The 26,220-nt window shown below is 45.3% G+C and overlaps 1 protein-coding gene across 1 annotated transcript in view; it reads left to right on the forward strand.

Moving 5' to 3' along the window:
* The first annotated feature begins 3,221 nt into the window (after positions 1-3,221).
* LOC138528795 (E3 ubiquitin-protein ligase TRIM56-like) overlaps positions 3,222-26,220 on the forward strand; it is an 88,293-nt gene continuing 65,294 nt past the window's right edge. The window contains exon 1 of the mRNA XM_069640688.1: positions 3,222-3,415. The gene's annotated coding sequence lies outside the window, so the exon portion shown is untranslated. The remainder of the gene's footprint in view (positions 3,416-26,220) is intronic.

Below are 26,220 nucleotides of genomic sequence, written 5' to 3' on the forward strand. Positions count from 1 at the left end.
TGGGACCATGTCTATTTTGGCGAAGTTATTCTTCAGGAGGCAAGTTTGATTACAGTAGTCAGAAGAAAAGGCCATCTGGTTCTTCATCCAATCTATGACCAGATTATGTTTCCGGAGCCAAGTTATGCCCAGTATTACTGGAAAATGTGCTGCCTTTATTAGGTCGAATTGGATGGTCTCTTCGTGGTGCGTGACCGACATAGTCAAGGGAACCGTGGAATGAGTTATCAGACCGGAACAAAGTGGCTTGCCATCAACTCCCTCCACCTTCTGATTCTCTTCCTTCTCTTGTGTCTCGATGCCCTTCCGTTTGGCCCAGGATATGTCCATAAAACAGCCAGCGGCCCCGCAGTCCACTAGTGCTAGTACTTCTAGTCTTCCATTCTTGGTTTGAAGCTGGATACCCATTACCATGAGTCGGTTATCATCAGAAGGCAAAGTAGTGGTAATGGCTAAGGTAACGTAGGGACCTCTTGATGTACCTCGGAAATCGGCCCCTTCTAATTCCGAGGTTGGTCGTTTCCCTGGCGCCGTGGGGGTACAAGAGGGCAGTCCCGTAATAAGTGTTTGGCCGAGCCACAATACATACAAAGGTTATGATCCTTTCTTCTCTTTCTTTCCTCCAAACTTAAAGGACCTCTCATGATACCGATCTGCATTGGTTCTTCATGTACCGTGGCAGGTGAAGAAGGTGAGGAGGAACTGGGAATAGGGGAATCCAATCTGACGGAAATGCTGCGGTTCTTGCGCCGCTCAGACCGTCTTTCATTCAAACGGAAGTCAATCTGAAGTACAGTGGAAATCAAGTCGGAAAGAGTTGCTGGTCTAGGTGACCGTGCCAGTTCGTCTTTGAGTTCCTCCCTAAGTCCTCTGCGGAATATGGCATATTGGGCAGTGTCTGGCCATCCAGTCTCCGCTGCTACCCGTTTAAAGTGGGATATGTAAGTCAGCAGTTCAGAAGTGCCTTGCCGGATGTCCAACAGCTCTTCACTGGCTACCTGGGCTGATTCCTGTTGTTCAAACGCAGCCTTGAACTGGGCGTTAAAGGCGCCATAATCCTGTAGCAGGGGACTGCCGCTAGTAACTAAAGGCGCAGCCCAGGCCAACGCATTGCCCGTAAGGTTAGAGATCAGAAACCCTATGCGTGCCTTATCGGAGACAAAGGACTGAGGACGGAAAGTAAAATGTATTATGCAAGCTTCCATGAAGTCTTTGAACTTGCGAGGTGATCCATCGTATTTACCGGAAGTGAGGGGTAGTGCAGGTAATTCGGACCGCAATTGTTCCCGGGCATCAATGGTTTGTCTAAGAGTAGCGTTCTCATTCTTTAGAGTCTGCACTTCTTGGGTCAAAGCCTGTACGGCATTGACAACTTCCTGCAACTGTTCGGCTGTAGCCATCACAATGTTTTTGTTGGGGCGTTGCAATCTCTCAATACTAGGCGGATAAACAGGTCTGCTTTCGGGGACTGTGCAAGTATACTGTTCCGAAACTCTGCTTGTCTTGCCCTTTCCCTCCTCCTCCTCCTCACCTGAAGTTATGGAGCTGTCCTTTCTTCGCCTTTCTTTCTTTGGCTTTGGATGTCTCCGGTCGAAGAGGAATGGTCTTCCTCGGTCGGAAGCCACCCTGATGCCCTTTTGTAGTTGGCAAGCAGGAGGGGCTTCCTTCCGAAGAAGTCCGGTTCTCAAGAGGAAAAAAGCCCAATGCAGAAAAAAACCTCTTGATGGTAGCAGATCCGGAAAGGTAGGTACTCGAACTACGGGTCCCAGAATGCAACAGAGGAGGTTGCCGATTCCTACCCGTGTGGGTAATGGTCCGGAAAGCTTCTATAGCAGATGAGAATCACGTGGAACTCCGTGAAAAGTAGGAGCACACCCGGGAGTAGCAGCCGGGGGCAGCCCGATGGAAGACACGAGCCGAGGGAAACCCGGAGGAGACCTCGGCTGCAGCGAGAGAAGCGGCGGAGCAGGAAACCTGCCAGGACAGAAGGCAAAAGAACTAGGAGGCAAGGAAAAAAAGGAGGGAGCCGGGGGGAAAGCAGAGAGGGAGAAACGGGGAAGAGCCCAGAAACGAACATATAACTCACGGAGAGGAGCACAGTGAGTTGCAACGCACAGAGAGGGGGGAGGGGAGGGGTTAAGAGGGAACCGGGAAAGAAAGACTAGACCCACACCCAAACCAGGAAGAGGAAGGGCAATCATCGGCTATGCCGTAGCCTACGGGGCCAAAGGCACCAGGTAAAGCGGCGCATGACACCTATGCCACTCCCCACTCCTTGTGATTCTCCTTCCATGCAATTGCCAGTAAACTAACAGTGGGGCTAAATGGAAGCTTAGTGAGGGGCTGGGGGAGAGCTAAACGGGCTGATGACTTAACACATTGAGCACGCGAGAATTCAATAATACAGAGAAATGTACAAGAATGCTGCATACGATCATATCACCATGGTGTGCATAGTGTCACTCATCAGCAGTAACTGCAGCTGCTCCACCTCACCCGTCTTCACCAATACCCCAGAGATGGTGTTTCAGGGTCACTGACATTGGACTTTTCTGCCTCTAAATCACGTTGCCAGGGTGGGCATGTATGGGTTCAGGCTAACATCGATTCAACAGAGGCCCCAGGGACCACCCAGGAACCACCCAGGACTCTCCAGGGGCCCTCTGACAAAATGCAGGGTGTTGCGTGCTTCGAGTAGCATGGGGGCCTCATTCTGTAAGTACTGTGACGAGGAAGAGGGGCGACAATAAAATACGTTTAAACAAGACATAGGTTAGTTTCTAATTATCACTAGAAATTATTCCCATTACCACCTGTGACATCGCCTACTTGATATGTTTCGCACAAATGTCTACGTGTTACTATGCATTGTGAGGGGTGGTTAATACTGGACTGACACTATGCATGTAGTGAAATTAAGTTCTCGGATGAACACTTTTTACAGAAAATGGCGATGCTCCAGATCGGAGAGTGTTCTCATAGCTCACTCGCGCACCCTAACTGCAGCCGCTGCATCTTCAGTGGCGACATTTTTGTAGTTTTGTGTTAGCACGTTTATTTGAGAGGTGTCGTGTGTGCAGTCCTGACTTTGTTTAAAAACGAAAAATATCCAATTCACGTTGTTTTTTTGTATTTGCCCGGTATCGTGGAAAACAAGAAAATACAAGTACCAGAATTCAAAGTAAAACGCGTATGGCCCTTGTTATGACGTGCTCCTCGGAGACCTTCTCTCCCCGATAGTCGCTGTATGCCCTGACCTGTGACTGTGAGGTGGTTTCCTACATCGTTTATTTTCCGGCTGCTCAGCTGAACGTTGTTAATAAGAGGACGTCAGATACTTTCTACTCCTGTCGCTGACACGGAAAGCCTTAGTTTAATGATACTTGTGGAGAGATTTTGCCATCTGCTATTTCAAGTAAGTTTCGGATATCTGTTCTTTTCGGACCATTAATACGTTGCGGGGTGCGCGTTCGGGCCTATGCTATTTTCAGCCTGATTCATTCTTGTTTTTTTTCTAATTGTGTCTTCTGTGCAGCGTTAGGAAATATTGCTGCTTATTTTCCCCTCACATAAACACACGTTAGAGTTAGCAAAACAATTCTTATTGTGTTATCAAAATAGGGCTATGGTCTTGGCAACAAATTCGGACATTTCACCAGTTAACTACAAAAATTTACGTTTTGCAATATTTACAGTGTATTTCGTTAACGAGGAATGAGTCCATCATTAAAAGGCCTGTTTGTTTCCACCCCTCGCCAGGGCACGCAACAATCACGTTTTCCGCAAATATTGATTGTGTTTGTGGGAATAAGAATTGTAGGGAAAGAATCATCAAACGCCCGAGTTCTAGGCTTTCTCTTTGATGCTAATCAAAACGACAGTTCCCAAAATGCATCCGATTGTTAAAGGGAAAACCAGGACAGGACAACTAGTCCTCTTATAGCACTATATAGGAGAACAAAAGGAATTTGGTGTTCTTTTGATGTGTTGTGGGGTTGGGAGAGCGGGTTACACTGGCCATCAGTATACAATACTGTCTACAGGATTTTAAGGGAAGTGATTCAAACATTTAGTGTGAGCATAGCACATTGTGTCTTGAGGTGTTCTTGTAGAACAGGGCTTTGTAATGGCAGTAGGAGACACCGAATAGGTGGGGCCTTTGGAGTCTCTCATTTTCTAGTGTGAAATGGGAAAGCATAAAGGCACTTCTACCCTAGCTGACACCAAATTGCCCCAGGTCTCAAGGCTACAGCTTGGCAAGCACACTATGTGCAAGATTAGCACGTTGTACAATGGTTCATGTGAGTAGCTTGCTATGGCCTTGTTTTTGAATTGTGGGACCTGAATTCTTGCATTAAAAACGTCAAAAGCAAAATGAATGCCTGTCAACCAGGTCTGGATAAACTACTCTCTCAGCACGTTAGGCCTTATTGTGACCACTGAGCAGCAAATACATCTGCAACTTGCTTTTACAGGTGCAGTAATGCTTTTCCAAACTAACCAGCTTCTTCCGGTGTGTTTTAAACGGGACACTCCCTGGGCTTAGAAGTAGAGTATGGGGGTTGTCTGAGGTAGCTAGAATGGGTAGGAGGCACGAGAGAAGGGAGATTCTGCAGGGGCGGAGTAGTTGAGTAGAGCGAGATGTTTGAAGAGATGGGTGTTCAGGTCCTTCCTGCAGTGTAGGATGGAAGTAGCCTGTCTTCTCGCTATCGTGCATTCGTTCCAGAGAAGAGATGCATAGCAGGAAAAGGTCTGTTTCATAGATGGATCCCTCTTGCAGATTTTGCTTCCAGTGGCTATGTTGTGGTAAACCACCCACTGGCAATGGAGAAAATCTCTGAGAGTTAAGTTAAAGTAGTGTTTTGGTTGTGACTACTTTGTATATAATGCAAGTTTCGTGAACATAATGCATGCTTGAAAGGGTAGCCAATGCTACTTCTTGGGGATGGGGGAGATGTGGTTGAATGTTCTTAGTCCTGCAGCGTGCTCAGATCAAAGATATTTCAATATCTGTTAGAAAAAAAAATACTGAAACCAAGTTCGAGACGCCAGTCCTGAGAATATACATCCTGCAGGTAGTTCTTCATGAAAGTATTAGTGAGGACCAAATGTCACTTACTGTTCCATGCATCACCCTTCACATTTATGGGAAGCGTGCACTGGAAACTTACCAAGCTCTGGCTTGGACTTCTAAATTACATTCCGTCAATTGATCTGGGCAATATGCTGAGCTTAATGCATCATTATTGGTACAAGGAGAAATAATTCTGGTCCAAAATATTTGAAATATAGTCCAAACAAATAATGTTTACCCTCATTTCTCCCTCACCCTCCCCTGGTGGTTTGAAGTCCTGCAACGTTTCTAGAGATTAAACTGCAAATGAATAGGTGCACCCAGAGTTCATCAGATAGGGTCTTGTAAGGGAGGGCAGGCTGCTGATGCACCATCCTCACCCTATTCTATGACTCGCTTCCTTCCAGGGCCAGGCCCTACAAGGAAGTAGGAAAAGTGGTGAAAACCCAGTCTCTTAGGTTTAAATAGAAACCTATTTGACTTCTAGCGTGCAGGGAGGGGGAAACAAACCTTGGTCTTTAGAGGGCAAGTGGTGTGCCCCAAAAGTGGACCACTGATATTTGCAGGTCTTTTTGTTGGGGGTTGCACACTTTTAAGCCTTACAATTACACAAAGAGAAATCTTGTTGGGGGCCTGAATTGTTGTTTTTCTTGTTTTTGCTCATTGGTTTTGGTTTAATTGATTTTGTGGGGCACAATGTACTTTGCAGCTGCATAAAATGTAGCTGGTACGAATTATTCCCAAAAATAGGCTAGCACAAGTGAATCGCTAGACAGGAACTTTAAAAATGAAACATAGATGTGTCTAAGGCAGAAGAAATGCTATTTCTTCCTAATTAAAAATAAATACAATAAAAAATCAATACACCAATAGCAAGTGACTCCATTTTGATTTTTGTAATACAACAATTATGACCGTGGAGCACAGAGAGGCATGCACATGCACATACAGATGCAGGTTCATCAGAGCCTTTGTGGCCACTCTGATGAATTGCAGGAATTCCCTTCTCCCCAAAGGGAAGTGTCCCCCCCCCCCCCACACACAACCTCCCCATTAGGCTTGGGTTGGTGAGCCCACTCCACAATACCTCCCTAGGGGTTGAAGGACCTCACTGGGAGAAACTTCCCCTTCAGGGACAAGATCTCTCGTTCTCAGGAAGAACTCACTAGAGGACCTCTGTCAAGATAGCCAGTTTATCTTCCTAATGACAGATCATCTGAAGAGCAAGTTAAAATGTGTTAATGCAAACTTGAAATAGAAAATATCCTTTTAAAATCCGATCCTACAGTGATGAAGAGGAGGCCCTATGCAGTGAAAGAGAACCAAGTAGAGAAAGAGAAGAAGCAATGGCTTCTTATGCAGGGGAGGCCCTCCAAGATAAGTCATCCAAGAAATGAGTGGAGCCAGGGGAAGTGAAAACCCAGCCCGTGAAAGTCAAAAAATGACACATGCTGGTTACGAGCAGCTGAGGCGAGACGTGCAGAGTCCTGAGCTGTCAGACGTGCTACGATCGGTAGCAAGAAACCTAGCGGGAGAGAAAGTGCACGCACAGCATATCGAGGATATGAGGGAGAGAGGCACTGAGTGCTTCATGCTCGATCAGAGGTCCAAATAACTACACCTAGACTATTTGCACCCGGCAAAACTCAGGATGAGTGAAAACCAGAGATGGCAGACTGCTAACCAGGAAGAAGCGAGGAAAGAGAAACTGGAATAGGGAAACGGGACTCCAGAAAGTGAGAAAAGGAAGCCAGTTGTAACACTGCAAAGAACCTGGTGGCATTGACCTTCACCACGTAAAGGGGATTACAGGACACTCAGGGAAGGGAATGTGAATCATTACTGCACTGCTCCAACTCGTCACAATTACAAGAGTAAAGATATATAATAGGATTGAATGGAAATCATTATTGAACTGCTCCTACTCGTTGCAGTTCTGAGAGTAAAGATATGATACGTTTGCCCTCCACACTGTACCTGAGACTCTGTGATCTGCTCCCCACTGTAGCTCCCTGCTGCTTTTGTTTCTCTGCTTCCCTCATTGTGTTCTTCCCCATACGATTGGAAAGTGCTCCATTGCTTCTGGAAGCTAGGACTGTGCTCAATAAATAACCTAATAATAATGAGTGAATGACAATCACTACTGGAATGCTCATACTTCGATTTGTCCCTCTGACCGCACAGCATGTGTCATACCACGTAACCTGTGTCATACCACGTAACCTGTGTCATACTTATGTTTTACCTTACTTGTGAGATTTGTCAAGACAGTATTTGCATTGAATGCAATTAATTCAATTGCACGGCCCCTCTTCCAAATATCACCTCCCGACCCGCAACCCAGCTCTCCTGCACTCATACCAAACACTGCTTCCCACCAACAATCTTCTTCTCCTCCTCCTTGCGCAAACGCTCCTCTTAACCGCACACTGGCTCACTTTTACCATGCCCGATACTCGCACACACTACACCTCCCACTCCACAGCTCCAATCCTTGTCAACCCACATGCTAGCTTCGCTCCACAGCCAAATCCCAGCCAAACCTATTAATCACCCCACCCTAACCACCAGACTCTCCAGGTTTAGGGCTCATGCAGATCCGAGCACACACACCCACATCCCACTCACCACTCACATCAGACTTAACTCCTGCACCCCCGTTACATCAGCCCACCCTCAATTGAATCCCACTTACACAGCAGGCTGCTCACCTCCCTCCAGCCCAGCACCCCTCGCCCACCACTACTAACCAAAAGCTCTCCATTGACACTAACTCGCCCACCCCTACCATCACCACCACCCTCAAATGTGCCTTAGTCAACGCTCGCTCTCTCCCTGCACACGCCCTAGAAATCAATGACCTCATCAGCTCCCTAGACCTCTAGCTGCTAGCAGTCGCAGAAACCTGGCTACATGAAGCCTCAGGTCCAGCCATCTCTCTCACTCTACCAGCCGGTTACACCATTCTTAGACGGACCCGCAAGACTTCCAAAGGTGGAGGCGTAGCTCTCATTACTAAAGAATCCCTCTCCATTAGATTCTGCAACCAACAGTGGGCAAATAACGCTGATCTTATTTATGCTAAGCTCACGCTTTTCCCTAATAATACTCTAAATATCATTATCACTGACAGACCACCTTGCACAGCCCTGAATCCAAAAGCACCTCCTACAAATTCTTGGAAACAACCTAAAAAGCTCCACCAAAACCCTCCTACTCGGAGACCTCAATCTAGGCCTTCATGACCATAAGGACAAATCGGCCGTATCATTTGCCAAATACCTCACTGATCAAGGATTCTCCCATTAAAGTCTTAGAACCTACTCACTGCAAAGTGTGCTCCATTGATTAGGTCCCTGACCATAAATGCACAGTTGCCATCACTGAGAATTCAGCCCTCCGTTGACGGACCACCATTGCATACAATTTACTATCCCAACCAAACCAACCACTAAAGTACTCTCGTACGTCCCACCAACCAAAGTCAGAAGTTCCAAAAATCTCTCTAGGCAATCTCCTCCCCTTTCTTGACATTCCTGAATTCAAACCTCCCTTTACCAACAACTCTACGGTTCTCGCCAACATCTACTCCCTCACTCTTACCAATGCTATTGAGACCATAGCTCCCTTAGTGGATAAGCAAGAAAAAAAAAATCTATGCACACTAACTCCTGGTTCACGCAAGAGCCAGCAGTCCTATGCAACAACAAACGCCTTGCCCTAGCTAAGTGGCAATCGTCGCCCAACCCTTCGACCCTGACAGAATTCAAAACCAGCTCCACTACACACAAAAAAGCAATTTTTAAAGCTAAATCCTTTAATCTCAGAATTACCAATGCCAACTCCAAAACTAAGGAAATGTTCTCTATCTTCAGAGATCTCATCAGCCCACCCACCAAATCAGACAAAATATCTAAAGATGAAGCCTGGTGCTCCAGCATTCAAGCAGCCCTCCTTAACAAAATTAAGCTTCTTCAAGGAAAAATCCATTCTCAACGGAAAACCTTACCCAACCAGGGGAACTTGCCTCCACCCATCACCCCCTCCTCATCCCGATACCCCACTCTTCTCATTCAGAGACGTCACGGTAAAGGAAGTCTTTGACCTCCTCCAACACATCGAACCTTTCACTTGCAAAGGAGACCTCTGCCCACCTACTGTCCTCAAAGAGTGCCCGACACCCTTACCCCTATCATCACTGCATTCATCAACGCTTCCTTTTCCTCAGGAATTGTGCCTAAAAGAAGCCTGGGTCCGCCCCCCATAAAGAAACTCTCCCTTGATCCCACATGCCCCAACAACTACCATCCCATCCCCACAGTCCCCTTCCTCCTCACAATCGCTGACAAAGCTGCCCACACCCAAATCCAACACTGTCTTCGGTAGTAGACAATCTGGCTTCCGGAAAGGTCACGGCACAGAAACTGCCCTATTAGATCTATCTCAAAACCCAAATCACCAACATCATGGACAAGGGCAAACCAGCCCTTCTGCTTCTCCTAGATCTCTCGGCCACGTTTGACCTCCCACCTCTCCAACGCAGCCCACTTCTCCACAGAAGCAACCTCATGGATAACCTCCTTCTTAGAAGGTAGAGCCATGATGGTCTACTCCGACCAGGCCAGTGCTGCCCCTGACACCATTCACTGTGGCGTACCCCAAGGATCATCCACTGCCCCCACCCTCTACAACTTATTTACCAAACCACTGTTTGACTTACTTGACTCGCTCGCCATAGCATACACAAATTATGATGACAACACACGAGTACTGCTCCCCCTCTCTGATGTCTATGACCAAGACGCAGCAGCCATCCCCCAAATGTGCACCACCATACAAACTTGGATGGCAATAAATGGTCTCTGCCTTAATGGAGACAAAACCGAGATCATACTCCTGGGTCACAAATAAATCTTACCCAAACCCAACAAAAAGTATGACAATTTCACTATCGACAACACCATCATCCCTGGTTCCACCTCCATAAAAACCCTTGGAGTCTACCTAGACTCAACCCTGTCTATGACATGACAGGTCAGCGCCATTGCCTCAGCCCACACCACCAAACTCATCAATGCCATCAAACCTTTCCTCTCCCCCCCCAAAACTACCTTTCCATCATCCATGCCACTATCAGAGCTAAATTGGACTACTGCAAAGTCATCCTTGCATGCACCTCAGCCAAACATCTCAACAGGCTCTAAATGGTGCAGAACAATGTGCTGCATGCAACGGTCAGCATTCCCAAAACTGTACACATTACTCAAGCCAGGCAAGATTCTCACAGGCTACCCGTTAAGGAAAGGGTCGAATTCAAAATCCTAAACATCACGCACAAATGCATGAGTCGCACAGCACCATCCTATCTAACTGAAACTATCAACAGTTAGTTCTACCCGTCCCAAAAGAAGTCACCATGCCAACCAACTACAAGTCCCACTCATCAAAAGAGCTAACACCGGAGGTCTAGGCTTACCTCACATAGCTCCCAAACTATGGAATGCTCTCCCTCGCGAACTTGGAGCAGAACCATCCCTGCTCATCTTTTGCAAAACCCTCAAAACTACTCTGTTCAACTAACCTTTCTCGCTCTCCTAGGAAAATCTGTACCTATCCCCCTCTGCTGCCCAATTAACCACTAAGCCATGTATGTATTCAACATCTACTGTATCCAATGTAAGCTAAACATGTAACTAATTTCTACTGTAACCATTGTAACCACCATGTATATTATGCCCTGTTATCACAAGCGAAGCTGCCCTGTAACCACTCAGCTAAATTGCGGCATGTGTCTTTGTAAACAGCAAGTCTGTTTTTTTGTATCATCGCCACAATGCCTAATGGCTGCTGTGCGCTCTATAAATGGTAATAAATACTTGCTCCTAGTAAGAGTTGCAATAAGAGAAACCTTGTTATGAAGCTCTTACCCGTCTGTCAGGAGAGGGAAAATACAAGAAGGAAAAAAAAGAAACTAGCTAGCCACATTTTCTGGAAACTATCCAACTGATGGCAAAGCATATCAAGAATGTCTAAAAGGCAGAGAAGTGTTGGTCATGAAGAGGAATTTAACAATACATCAAACCTTATGACACTGCCCAGAAATCTGAGAATTGAACGATTCAAGGGAAATGAACTGTTCAGGAATAGAAGAAATATCCCAGAGGGGAAAAACAGTTGTTGGAAAGGGAGAAGTATTAATCAATCGTAAATAAAACAGGAAAAGAAACCCAAAGTGGAGACCACATTATTTAACTGTATGAACTGGTAAAATTGATTACTAAAGACTATCTGAAGATCAACCATTGAAGAGTTGCCAAAAGTCAAGAAACCTTGTGAGAAGGTAGGTGTAGGTTGGTTCGAGTTGAACAGTGGACAAGTCTTCATTTACAGACATTGACTGACGAGCACCATTTTTGTTAGGTAAGGAAGCCTTGTAGAATACAGAAAGATAGGCCTTATCTATATTCTTTAATAAAACCATGAGTAGGATGTCTAATTGGAGTCCATGTCCTCCTTCTTGCCTACCACACCACCCATTGGAGCTCTGGGCAGGCTACATGAGCACTGCAAAGTCTTAAGATTACTGCAGTACTTGAGTCCAAGCTGTAGATGGGGGAATTTGTAGCATCAAGGCAGTGGTAGGTGATCTTCCTTTTTTGCCTTGTGTTACAATAGCAATGAGTCAGTGAGGTTCCTTCCTGGGCCGACCATGCTCAACATGGTAGGGCCCCTGCTGTTGCATTTGAAGCAATTGCAGCACAGTTGTTGAAAGTCCTGCTGTCACACTTCTGTGGTGATGCACAATAAGTACAATTGTATGGTAAAATTGAGTACCTGCTGGGTTTTTGTTTCACTGAAAAAGTGTCTGGGTTTCATCCACCAGTTGAGGTGTCTGGATAGGAGGATTTGCAGCAAACCTTCCGAGGACTGTAGATGTAAAAGGAGGCTGTGTTGCACCACTTTAGTGGAATCTGGACCAATGCAATGTTTGGCAGCTGTACCCAGAAGGTCTAGCTGAAGATTATAAATGGGCCTTTATGTAACGCTCACCTGGCTCCCACGGAGGTGCTGGTCTGGTCTGGGTTGCTGTGGCCTCTTCAAGCTTGATGCGCAGAATTCGGACCACCGATTGAACAGGACCCCGAAATCTTGCTTGTCTGGCCCGTAGGAATATCCTTCTGCAGATGAGAAAGGGGATTAACTGTCTGCTGAATAGTGTGCTTGCTCCCCCCTTTCCCCCTTCGTTCTTCTGACTTCCTCCAAAACCCCCGGTTTAAGCTCACCTTATGGTTTGGAAGGATGAACTCTCCATCCTGCTTCTGGTGCAGGGGCGCGCGTTCGTCCAGTTACTTCACTGGTTTTCAGAATGGCGCTGCCACATCCACTTGACTTTTCTGAGCGATACGTCGTAAGTATGAAGATGCAAAAGTTCAAGTGTGAGCCTCCTTTTATGTTGTTTTTTCTGTCCTTTATTTCAGGTGCAGAACAAAGGTGATGCGTTGAGGGGTTAAATTGCCGGTGGTAAAATCAGGTGAGTTAGTGATGAGGGCGACCCCTCTAAATGTCTTTATAATTCCCCAGTAATGTCTTTTGTCCTTTCCCCTTAGGGGCCGGGGTGCGGTACCTGCCAAAGATGCGGCGCCGACCCGAGATGTGGAATGGTTCAGCAAGAAAAGCCGGTAAGTAATATGGCTGAAAATTCGGCTTTCCTCTTGTGTTCCCTTGCTCACCTTTTGTCTCTTCTTCTCTCCGCTAGGTGCAGAGATGTGGCGACCGGTGCTGAGAGCCGCGATGGAGCCAGGCGGCGTCTTGGGAACAGGTGAGTGAAGCGCGGCGCTGCAGCGAGCGACGCAGTGCTTTTAAATGGAAGTCTTCCTTCAGGAATGCTGGCGTGAAGATTCCGGATGCAGTTAAGAAGGTTGAATAAGTTCTTGGTTTTCACCTTTCTCTTCTCTTATTCCCTTACAGGTGTTAAAGGTTCGAGGCGGGCGTGGCTGGAGTCCAGGTGCAGGAGCAGACACGGTGAGCGTTCAGCTGCTGGGATGCAGAACAACGCGAAGCACGTGTGGCTGTCCGGGCGTGGCTTAAATAGCTTTGGAAGAAGTTCCAGGTGAGTATTCTTCCACAGCCCCACCTAAGTAACAAAATAGTTCCTTCAGAAAAATAGTCCCTCCTAAGCCTCATTTGGCTTGGTTCTTCATGCAGCATGGTATGCATCAGGTGAGTGTGCAGCATGGTCTGCTTCAGGTAAGTGCACCAAACACTTCCCCTTATGAGCCTGGCGCCCATGGCGCCAGGACTGATGTCAAACATGAGCCTGGCGCCAACGGCGCCAGGACAGAGTACAAAGAGCCCCTATAAAGGGCCATTGGGCTTTTACCCGGGGGCGTGATGCCTGCTCCCGGGGGTGCTGGGCCGGGCCTGGTGCTCCGGGGGTAGGCATCATGACACTTTAATCACAGACCCTATGATTTGTGAGTGGTGTATTCAAAGAAATGACCCCTTCAGTTAGGACCACTTGAATGCAGATGGATCATCAACAGGAATAGACAGTACATAATCAGGTGCTTGATGCTGATCTATATCACAATGCTGTTGGAAGGGGTGATATATTGCTACTTATTTGTAACACCAAGCAGGCTTTCTAGCAGCTGTTGAATTTCTAAGTGTGTAGTTTAAGGGTGGCTCGGAATAAGCTCCAACTGCAGGAGAAGCCTATTGGTGCCTGCATGTTGAACAATTGACTTTTTATGAAAAATGTATGTCACTTGATAATGGAAGAACATCTACCCATAGGTAGCGCAGCAGCTCTGTTTTGTGTGATCTATTGTTGTGAATGGATGGCTTCAGAAATGACGTGAGCCATGACCAGGTGGTGGTTTTCTTGTGACATTGCCTTTTGTACATGTGTTGAGTTGGAGTCATGACAATTTTCTATCAAAACCAATACTTGTCAAAGGACCCAGGAAAGTTCACAGGCACTTGGATTGTACATTGCCACTACTATAACCACTTTCCCTGATGGGACATTCTCTCACCCATGGCTGCCTCTTGTTCCCAGCTTCATCCCAGAATGCCACCAATGGAAGGGAATGATGGTGCTTCAGCAAACGCCTCTACTGTTCAACAGGCTGTAGAAAAAGCTTCACCAACTGAGAGGCAGCAGGAAAAGAGAGCAGTATGAGTCTTGAATGCTTCATCAACCTGCCCCACAGATTCTGCCCAAGTGTAGGGGTTACAGCAAAACAAGAAATTGATGAAGGTTTAGAGTTAATATTAACCTCTGTCATCACTCAAACCAACCCTCCACATTAATTCAATAATGGGTGCTGTACAAGGCTCCTCCTCAAGGACCTTTTCCTCTTTACGCCCCAACTGAGCTGGGTTAACACTGTTCACCTCTGCAATAGACCTCACCCATGGGGGACCCATGTCTCTGTACTCATCTGAATATGTTTAAAGAAACTGCCTCCACCACATGAGAATTCACATGTTAGTGCATGCCCTCCTGCTCCAATTGAGGTCCTCCCTCTGCATTCAATGGTGCCTTTTCCAAAGGCCCTTCCTCCTCTTGACTCGCCGGTGTCCCCACGCCCTTGCTGTGTGCCATGAGTCCATGCACTGGCAGCAACAACCCCCTCTCCTCAGTCATCGGTGGGAATCCTCCTTTGAGGAGAATGCAGCTCCTCCTCTCATCTCCTTTGTTTCCCAGTGCAGCAAGTGCACTGCCCCGGTCCAAAAGAGAACCATACATTTGGAAAACTGGAGAACGGAAATCACCCAGAATTTCACTGAAGGAACCCAGACACAAGTCGAACACCTTCAGCCTTCTCAGTTACCTACTGATAGACACAAAAAACGTCCATCTGGCACGAATTCCTAATGTTGAGACAACCTTGCACGTTCAGGTGACTATGGGAAAGGAACAAACACTCATTTTACAAAGTAGCAAACAAACAAACCGCAAATGCTGCAAACACTAACATTAGTCCAAGCTCTCCTTAAATACTCCAATGTTAAGCCTACAAAACGTTGCCCTTCTTTACAACCTAGCAACGTGAGCAGGATGTTTTATTAAGCCTCGAACTTCTTAAGGTGTTTTGGGGGCTCCAATTGGCTAAACAAACCGACCCAACCAGAGGCTCCTAATTTACACATGAACTGGTGACCTGAAAACCTTCCATGAGTTTTACCTGACTGTTGCAAAAAATAATTGTATACTGGTGTGCGATGGATTGCACCAAAATCATCAAAGGGAGTAGTGTGTCACATTTTGAGAAGGTTTACTCATCAAGTGTTTGCTGTTTTTATTGACAAATTGACGAAATCTCATAAAATCTATGGACGTTTAAAACCGTTTATAACATTATCATAAAGTACACTTTACACCTTAGAATATCGATGCAGTCGAAGACCAGACCTGAATACCAACTGTATCTTTCATAATTATTAAGGGTAGCTGTGGTTTAAAAAAGGATTGGTTAATATTCCTCTTGTTCCGAAATTTCCATGCCCAACTTAAACACAAGGCGACCGACAAACCACATGTGGCAAAGAAGAAGACGACTTAGATGCATAATTGTATGGATAGTCCTCTGCATTGGTGTTTTGGCCAACCAGAACCTTAATGTCATCTTGCTGATAAGACTAGGGGCGATTCGGGCCAGTGTCTGTATACTAATGAGTAGAAAAGGATGGTAGTGGTAAAATGGCCAAAAGGAATTTTAAATACATGGTTGTCGAGATAACAGCTTAATTGTAGTGAAAATAATCTTGCATGCCCACAAATTCTTTAGTCCTTAAGTGTAGGCACCCATGCTTTCTATGACAGAGGAAGTCACTAATAGTGCTGTCTTTGAATCTGTTCTTTTTTAATTTCCATCTCTGTGAGGATTATTTGATCAAAGCACCACTAGTCTGTTGTTCTCCTCTCTTAAGCCCATCGCTATTCGTGAATCGCTAAATTGTTTTTCACAGGGTAGTTATTGTGCTGATCAAACCCATAAGAAGGCATTTAATGCCTTCAACTTCAAAAGAACTGACAATAACCAAATCTCACTCTAGTATAAGAAAACAGTTACATGGCACACAAGTCCCGCGTAAACCGGTTCCCGAACCGTAAGAGTGGTGTCTTGCTAAAAGGCAGTTCTCACATGTTCTTGAGGGATTTCAGTTGTGTGGCATACAGATTGCAAGCTTTTCCTGCAACATGAATGTGGCAGTGACCGCTTCGGCTTTAAGACCTCTACTGCAGATTTAGATTAATTGCTGCCAAATAGGAAGTTAAAAGTCCCAACCGCACATCCACGCGTTGCTAATGCACTTTTACTATTCACAAGGTGAGCATTCAACAAGCATTCCTATCGTCCCACACCCACAAATAAAGCTACCTGCTTCATTATTGCAACCGAGGAGAAAACCATGCAGCTGAATGTATGGTATGCCATGCATTTGTTAGTGTTTTTCCAGGTTATTGAATTGAATTGATATATTATTTCTATCGCGCTCATACACAAGTTTTTCAGAGCGCGCGACAAGGGAAAACAAAACAACAATCTTACTAGGCCCAGAGACATTGATAACGCGCATAAAATAAAATATCAGACTCAAAATCTGGGCCTAAAAACATTCTAGAGAATCTGGTCCTGGGATTTTCCCCCATCCTTGCTTCTTGAGTGCCGTCAAGATTACTGTGTAGGAACATTGAACCTCAAACCTCTGGGAGGAAAGGCTCTGGGCCTTCACACGGTCGTCTTCAGTGCTTACAAAAGTAGGAACCCGATACGGTGATGAAGTGCTTCACCTAAGCCTTGTCGCAAACATAGTCGATGATCCCTTTACCATTATGCATATGTTTCAAGCCATGGTTCACCAGTTCTAAAATAGTCTTGAGTTGGCCACAAGCTAACTCAGACTAAAGTCTTCCCAACTTTCTTTGTGTCTTTTCCAGGCTTGCCTTGCTTTTGAATAAGCTACTCTAGCTTGTACAATGTGCCTCCTATCTTGATCTATGGATTGTGGGGATTCAAACATACCTTGACTACTTTTATAATCTTCATTACACCAGAAGGTCTTATTTGGGATTTTACCTATTTGGGCCTGCTTGAGAAAGATGTTAGTGACATATAAAGTAAACCTGTCCATACAGGGCAGTACCTCATCTGTGTGAGACCCTGTGTCCAATATAAACACTAAATGCACAATAGTATTGCTAATTTGTTTTTTATTCTCCTGGCTGAACTTCACATCTAAGTAGACTCTTACCATTTACATCTGTATTATGCATATGCTGATGGTTTTGCCCCTGCTGATTCTTGGGTTAAATTTACAATGTCGGTGCTAGTGCACAATTCAGTGTGCCACCCAATAATCGATATAGATTTTAAGCTCCATTTCTGTAACTAGCTGTAGAAAATCTAACCATTTGAACATGAGAGCATATCCAACATGGAAGGTAATGGTATATGAAGGAATTGCTCCTTTGCTTCGTCAAAAATGTTTTCGGGAGAGCCATGTCCAATTTGTAGGTTTAATTCCCTGGCTGTAATACAACTAGATTTGTTTCCCTCATAAGTACATAGCATACTCTAAAACCAAGAACGATGTGGTGGCTCCAGGCTTAAGAGTGATTTATAAAATGTTCCTATTGTTTTGTTGGACTTTCTTTATCAGTTTGTAAAGACATACATTGAATGTAGTGTGCTGGAGAGGGAAGTAAAACAAGAGAAACTTACCAAGATACTTGAACTAGATTTGCTTATCTTCTGTACAGATGCCATCTAGGTTTTATCGGCTTTAATTTGGAAAGTGACGCAGCCATCCAGAGTCAACGCCCATGATTCCTGCAGTAAGATTACATCACAATGCAGTCATTTATTATGTCTTCCATGTTATTTAGCCTACAGTGTTGGCCTGCCAGATTCCAAGACCGAATACCAAAGGTTCCACCCTTCACCATCGCCAAGGGAACCTCAATTAGGTTGTCTATTAGAGGGGACTTTTGAAAAGTAGGATGTCAGTCCATCTATTTCTTCTAATGAAGTTAAGACTTGAATGGTTCTACCAAGGTAACATAACCTTGTGTTCTGGATTAGTGCGACGGGTAAAAGAATGATTGGATTGAGATCACTTTACTAGGTTCCTTACCTGTAACGCTCACCTGATTCCCGTAGAGGCGCCGGTCTTGACTGGGCGTATACCGTATCTTCAAAGGTGATGTGTAACACACGGCTGGCTCTTTGGGCTGGACCTCTGTGCACTGTATGTCTGACTCGAAGGGTAAGATGTCTGCAGATAGAAAATATGGGATTAAGGAACTGGGTTATTGAATGTCTCTCTCTTCTTCCCTTTCTCTTCTCCTGTAGAACCCCAAAGGTTAACGCTCTCACCTTAGGTAAGTGAACGCTGTGCTCTCCATCTGCCTCGGGGCAGGGTGCTGTAACCAGTTTCTTCACTGGATAAGGGGAGCAGGCCTCTTGACTTCAGAGGACTGCTGTCTGTCGTTTACTGCACGAACGGTAAGTTTCGAGTAATGATGTCTCTTGTTTTGCAGGGTTCCGGCGATGGCGGATGACGGGCTGAAGTGAGTTGAAGATGGAGCCCGTGTGATGAATAGAAGCGCCTGGAAGCACGTAAGTAAGCGCTTGTTGCCTGCTTCACGATGCTCTCTAACTGTCTTTTTATTTTGCAGGTACAAGTTCGGAGCGGCTGCAGGGTGCCGGAATACCCACTGGGTTAGATGTGGAAAGGAGTAATGGCACGTGAGTATTAAAGTTCCCCAATGTCTTTAAACGCACCTTGTTTTGTCTTTCAGATGCGGGATGCAGCGCCGAAGGCCTCCGGAGCGTGCGAAGAGTTGGTAAGCTTTTGTCTTTCAGATGCCGGAATGCAGTGTGAAGACCTCCGGAGCGCACGAAGAGTAGGTAAGCCTTTGTCTTTCAGATGCCGGAATGCAGCGCGAGGCGTTGGTGACAGCCGATGGACCAGGTAAGTGAAGAGCTGTCACTGAAGACCGTAATGCTAACCTGTTCTTTCTTGTCTTTATAGGTGTTGCTGAAGACTGGATTCAGGATGGTAAGCCTTTTTCCTTAGGCCCAGGATCAGATGCAGAAGACACGATGAGCGTTCTGCTGCAGAGGATGCAGAATAACGCAAAGCAAGATTCATCCATCGGGTGTGGTTTAAATAGCCTCCTGTAGTGATTAGGTGTCTCCTTCCACAGCCACGCCTAGGTAAGAAAAGAGTTCCTGCTTTCCAGAAGAGTTCCAGTGTTCTGAATCTAGGGAGTGGCTCCTGCCCCACCCAACAGGAAAAGTAGTTCCAAACAGAAGAGGATCAGAGTCTCAACTGGCAGGCAAGTAAGCAGCATGGTCTGGTGCAGGTAAGTCCACCCAAGCATTATGAGCCCGGCGCTTCCAGTGCTGGGACTGGGCATATTTATGAGCCTGGTGCCACTGGCGCCAGGACTGGGTCCAAAAGGTCCCAATTGGGACTGGTTGGCACTCGGAACCTGGGTTATGGATCTGCTTCCAAGGGAGTTGGGAAAACCCTGACCCTTTGGAATCAGAGATCATGACATTACCGTGTGCAGTAATGGGTTGCATTGAATGAGGTTATCCTTATGTGATTCAAGGTTATCGATTTATTTTTTTATCCCAACAGAGGGAGAGGGTGTCCCTTCTTGTCAGGCTATTTCAATAGAAATAGCAAAGTGGTAGGGAAGCCATTTTCCTGGAGAAAATTAGCCAAATTTGACTTCAAACCCGTTCAGCCAAAGTGGAGCCTGACGACACGTTCCCCGTTGATCTCTTTTGTCCTGTTGCCTACCCAGTCAGAGCGTCTTGCCGTTATTATCTTACTTGGTACAGTAATATATGTATTAATCCAGTGATGCACTTTAAACTTCTATCATCTCATTGGGTGGAAGGTAATGCGCCACCAACACCCCCCACCAGTGGGGCCACTTTGGGGGGAGATTTATCCCAAAAGGATGTCTAGATTTGTTGCCATTGTTTGTCATGGGCCTTTCTCCACTTGTAGAGTGTTGACTAATGTGGTATATCCTCTAGTGCCATCACCACCTGGGCAGCAATCCTTTTGAGTAGTTGGTTTAATCATAGCTTTATAGGCCTCAAGCTTTCCTGGGGCAGATGTATTCTGTGAAACATTAGATTCCAATCTGCAAGGCAGTACAAGTTCTTGGCTTAATGGGATTTTTTTAAGTGATATTAACTTCTGATGCTGTTTATGGACCCCCTGTACAGATTGTTTGAAAGCCTTAATATAGTAATGTTGTTCATCTTGGTATGAAGACCAGCAATTTCCTTGGTGGTGCTTGGGAGATGGGAAGACCCTTGGGGGTCAAAGGAGGAACAACAATGGGTTCCTTTTGGGGGAGGGGGGCTCAAGGTCTGGTAATCATCAGGGGATGGGTGCTTTCTATTCTTACTCTTGGGGACAGTGGTGTTACTATTGTTGGAGACTTTAGAGGGGTTTGAATCCACAATGTGTGTATTATGGCCAACTATTCTTATGGTGGGAAGACAAATCGCCCCCCACCACCCCAATTCTGAGGATGGTTGTTAAATTCTCTCACCAGGGCCCTTTCTGCTAGTTCAATTTGCTTGTCTATTTTCCCTTTTATGTATGGCTTCACGATAGATATTTAAGCTCTTACCATCCAACATTGTCTTGGCTTTTCTTTCCCACTGTTGACCCTACTTAACACACTGATTTTAACTTTCCCAGCAAAGGCAGGGAAATAGAGTGGACAATATGCTAATGTATGTAGATTATAAAGTTCAGAGTGCTGAAAATCCAAAATCATGAGTTATCAACCCAAAATATACAATTAATAACACTTTAAGCATCCCTATGAGAAAGGTAACTTGATTGCTAAAGGTCTACGGTTTTTGAAAGGTTCTCCCAGTAAATATGCTAATGGTCAAAATTCAGACCATTCCAGAAAATCGAAGTAAAACGCCAAACAGTAAACCATAAATCACAGTTTGTAATGGGTGGACTACAAGAGGCTATGAGAGGTCTCTGTTAAAACATTACATTAAAATGTATTGAAACCGAAAAGTCTGAAAGTTTAAACATAAAATCCGGACCCGGAGGAGACCACCATCGGCAAAGGCAGGTCAAAGGATATAAAGCCGACTGTCAATTTTGACAAAATTAAATATCAATTCCCAGGATGATATTCAGGGTTTTTAAGAACGGGAGCGCTTGGATGAAGGCAGCTGAAAGGCAATAAAGCCTGCAGTCACTGCCCCAAGCAATTGAATATCCATTCCCAAATTGCTCTTCAAACCCGCAAGACAATGTGGAGAGCGTACAATGAATGAATAAACACCCCAAAGACCAACAAGCAGAAGAGGAACTGGAGAAGAACGGCTTAAAAAAGTTCACAACAGGAGCCGCTGCTTCGTGTCCTTGTCCAGCAGCCTCAAGAGGGAAAGGTTAGGTATTGGCATGAACGATTCGACTCTGAAAACGTTGACCCTCCCAAGTCTCTCCTTCCGGATCGGATATGATTAGGTTGAATCCCAATTCAATCCTGTCAGTATGAGCAACAAGAGTTTTCACAAAGGACTTTGCTCACCCGCTCTTGTGCCCTCTCTTGCTTGTTTGCCAGCTCTTTCCCTCTCATGCTAGTGTGCTCTTGCCCCTCCCTTGCTCGAGTGCTTCCTCTCCCCTCCCCCCTCCTTTCAACTGCTTGGGCACCCTCTTTATCCCCCTGCTGCATTAGATTAATGAGTATTCCCCACATATGTCTGCAGGTGCCATTACCACCTTTCAATATATTTCATTTGTACCAGTTTAAAAAAAACTGGTTAAAGGGATGTCAAAGTTCCTTTGGTTGGCAATTGGTGGGGAATAAATGAATGGCCGTGGTTGTTCAAGTGCATGGAAAACTACCACAAATTCACCAGTTATGATTTCTAAAGCAGCCATTCCCGCTGCAGCTGCCATTCATTGCTCATGATATCAATCTGTGATTCCGCTGGGAAATCGGGTCATCCGTTTTTTATTTTTGAGCTTCTGCTTTATTTTTTTGTTGGCCATTAACTCAAACTAGAATTGACCGTATCATTTTGGGCAGTTTCTTCTTTGGTTTGTTGTTGTGAAAAGTAGATACATGCAATTCATAAGCTGACCTTTGCAGGCATTTGTGGAGTGCATATTGGCAAAGGTATGATTGATTTGAGGTTCATAATTGAACATGTGCTTTATGTTGCAACCATAATAAAGTATACCCTATAGAGGATCATATGTAATGTACTGTGTAGGGATGGCCTGTGCACACCCAAAGAAATTGTCATGTTCTCTCTGTGAATGCCCTGTGGCCAGAATGACTGATTCATCATCACAACGCATGATTTCCCCCAATTGCCATGGTCTTCAGTAGTTGCTAACAGGAACTTTGCCTGGAGCCTTGCAGGCCATGTAAACTCACGCATGTGGGCACTGATCCTGCCTGATGATGTTCCCGGTATCCTCCTAGAGCAAGTCATGGAGTTTGGCCATACTCCAGGGTTCCTCTGCCCTGAAGCCACTTATTGGTTACTGTGCAAAGAGCCTTGGATACAACCTTATGCCATACACTGGAGGTGGGCAAAGCCTGATTTGCACATGGTCTTTCCCCTTTTGCAAAGACTTGGCTGGAGAAGAATGATGGTCTGATGGGTTGTCTAGAGCAATGACGGCGGTTAAAATTAATTCTAAACCTTCCAGCAATCGCCTCTTTTTTGTTTTGCTATACACTGTGTCCTGGCCAGCAGCTTCAAGTATCCATACATTGGGGCCAAGCTCATTGGCCACTCAACAATTGCATTTCAGGTCAATGTACCAACCGTAGCTGCACTGGCCTCTATTGGCTTGCTAATCAGCAGGGTCTGAGATGATCAAACTAGGTCTGTGACTCTGCCCAAGCCTGCAGATATTGGTGATGGCCTGCAGACACACCACCAAAAATGTCAATGGTCTATATAATCTGTGGGTACATTGATGTCCTCCTAATCTCTTCCACACTACTTATGTGTGATGGTGAGTCAAATATGTCTGAGATATTGCCAGCTGATGGCCCATTGGCACCGGTATCCTGCAGGTGGCTTGCAGGCATGGCAGCCCAACTGCCTTATTTTCAATGTTTGAGAACATCTTGTACTTCTCTGGGCCCACCACCTGATTTTGCACTCGATCAGGCCAAGGTGTTACCATATGCCTCTTTTTGAAAATGTATAGGGATAAGGTGATTGGGCAGGAGTTTTGGAATTAATTTGGTTTGTAATGCTTAGACTTTGAGAGACACAACTGGTTCGTAAAGGGTACTATTAACAAAGTTAGGAACTCTCAATATGATTTGTCATTTGTTTTGGACTCTGCATTAAACTTTATCTGTTGCAGCTCTGTAGAAGCATCACCCACTCTCGAATTTAATGAACTATCTCCACTGAGGCCACCCATAGTCATCCCCATCTGCCTTGCTACGCTACCTCACTGGTGCCTTTCATCTCTGAATGCCCGTCACATTGTGATTTGAGGAAAGTGCTCCATGGCATCTCTTTTGTGTTCACCCTTGTGTAAAGGATGTATTGTATTTCGCTTTTTTTGTTGTGGTGAGGGGGTGGTCTGAGTTGCATGTACATTATTTAATACAAGTATTAAAATGTGTTGCGACTCGTAAAATGAAACAATTTTGTCCAGACGCATGAAATGAAGCATGTAATTGGCAGCACCAATGTTATATTTCTTTACTTGTGTGCATGCACCTTGTGCTCTGGTCAACCATGTCATTCATAGGACACGACTTTCCGCCGAAGGAGTGCTGGTGGACCCAGATGAGAGCCCTTCTACCCTTTCCAAGAACAGCAGAGAAGGCCCTGCCCACATCTATACTTCTGCCATCATTTGTGATGATCCCCATCTTCCTTGGTCACAAAGTGGTCTTTGTGGGGGTGTTGGGTGTCCTGACCCACGTTTGAGCTATCATGCTGCAACATTTGGTGCTGTGGGCTTAGAAAATCCAAGATGGCCAAAAAGGCCACATGTGCGCCAGAATCCAGGAGAACCACGCAGTTTGTGCGCACACCAAGATGGTCACCCAAGGTGCCACCCATTTTTGCCTATGTTGTGAGCACAGAAGGGTACAGAGCCTAAAACCATTGTAAAAGGGGCAATGCTGATTGCCAAAAGCAACCCATAACTGTTGGGAATTTGTTTTCTTCAGGTCAAACATGGCTAATTTATGGGCACAAAATTATTTTACTGCAGAACTACACCAATGCCATTTGTTGAACCTGGACAATATACTTCCATGTAATATCTCTTGTTTGAAATGCTTGAATTCAAGACTGATCCAAAACAATGCATGCAGTACCCGCTTTTGACTGAGGGCGGCGCTAGCGGTCTAAACTCTGACAGGGAAACTGCATGTCAGGAGTTGCAGGAGAGGCCTCTATATCAAAGGCTGGGAGTTAATTAAAATCTTAACCACATGCTGTTCCCAGAAGACAATCTGATTTAATTAACAGGCCAAAGGCTGGGAAACCTCTCACCTCCAGAGATTCACACCAGGAGTCAGAAACCCACATGACCTCTTGATTGATAGAAGGCAGACTGGCTGGCAGCCTCCTGGAGACCGCACAATAGGCTCTTGCACTTGAATAGAATATGCTGATGTTGACTGTTGACTGTACACAAAGAGCTCCCAGCAGAAGACACATGTGATCACTGACCCACCCAAGTCTTGGAGGCGGACTCCAACACTCTGAGAACTGAATTGAAAGCAAACACTATATTTTACAGAAATACTGATAACTCTTTGTAATCAAATGACAGGAATGTATAACTTTGAGAGCCTTAATTTAAAAAATGTACCTTCGATTCAAGCCCAAACTCCAATTTGTGTGATGTTCTGGGGCAAAACCCCGCTATTTATTGATACTACAGACTCTGTGTTTAAGCTAGAGACATGGAATTTACTGGAGTATGTATGGACAGGCCGTGTATATGTGTATAATTTTTAATGAAAAACCAGTTAAAAAATGCAAAATGTTGCCATTTCTGGATGCAAGCTCTTAGAAACATCCAAGTTTGAACAGAGTATACCTCATGTGATACGTGATGGGTGCATGTAATTTCAAACCACTGTGTATCTATGAAATATGTCTTTAGGTCGAATATAGATTTGTGGGCAAACTGACCAGGGGAGGATCCTCTGACCCATAAAACCTACAGCATCACTCTGACTCACATTTCCTCCCCCCAATCATGGGAGAGGGGAGAATTGGGCCAATGACAAGTGAGAGGGGCAGGTTTAGTTATGACCAAGGCACACACCCATTTTCAAAACACATAAAAAGAGACTGCTGGGACAGGTAGAGAGATTCAATTCCATTTTCTGCGGAGCATGCTGACCGACGACTTCACATCCATAGATCCTACACTTAGACTTCCAAGCTAGACAGAGACTACAGAGCTTTGAACCAAGAAGGCCCACTGCAAGCAAAAGTATTTGTCAGCAGGCCCAAAAATCATTTGCAGACTATTCACAGCCGGAACCAGCTGTTGATTCAGGCCTAAAACCCTGTGCCAGAAAAATCCAGAAGCAGTGCTCTACCCAGAGAAAGCAGAGCAGTATCCAGAACCAGAGGCCAGAGATCCAGAGTGACCCAGACCGCTATTAGCAGAACCAGAGAGCTGATCCAGATCACTGTGAAGTGCCGAGACCAGAACCGGAGTCCAGTCCAAAACCTGACCAGATCGTGGCGAGGCCTATTTCAAAATATATTGTGAGTTCCTATCAGAACTGTGCAGAACCAATCTCTTAGTTATAATAATCTAATCCAAACTATTTTAATCTAACCAGAACTGCCTCCTAGAAGTTGTCACTTGTTGTTTTGCAAAGCTGTCACCTGTCATTTTCTACCTGCAAGCTGTAACCTGTCGCTTTGAACTTTTAAAATTTCAAATCCGAAAAACAACCTTCACAAAATCGTTCATAACTCCGTAACCGTTTGGGCTAGGAACTTGGTTTTACTTTCCTCTGAAAGCTTAGAATCTTCCCTTTCCAACAAGCCAAGAAACAACTTCCTACTTCTTATAGTTTCTCCGCAATCACGATTCACGCATTCGTGAAT

Source organism: Ambystoma mexicanum, chromosome 7q (genome assembly GCF_040938575.1).
Source record: "Ambystoma mexicanum isolate Mex_15411 chromosome 7q, UKY_AmexF1_1, whole genome shotgun sequence".
NCBI classification, from domain to species: domain Eukaryota; kingdom Metazoa; phylum Chordata; class Amphibia; order Caudata; family Ambystomatidae; genus Ambystoma; species Ambystoma mexicanum.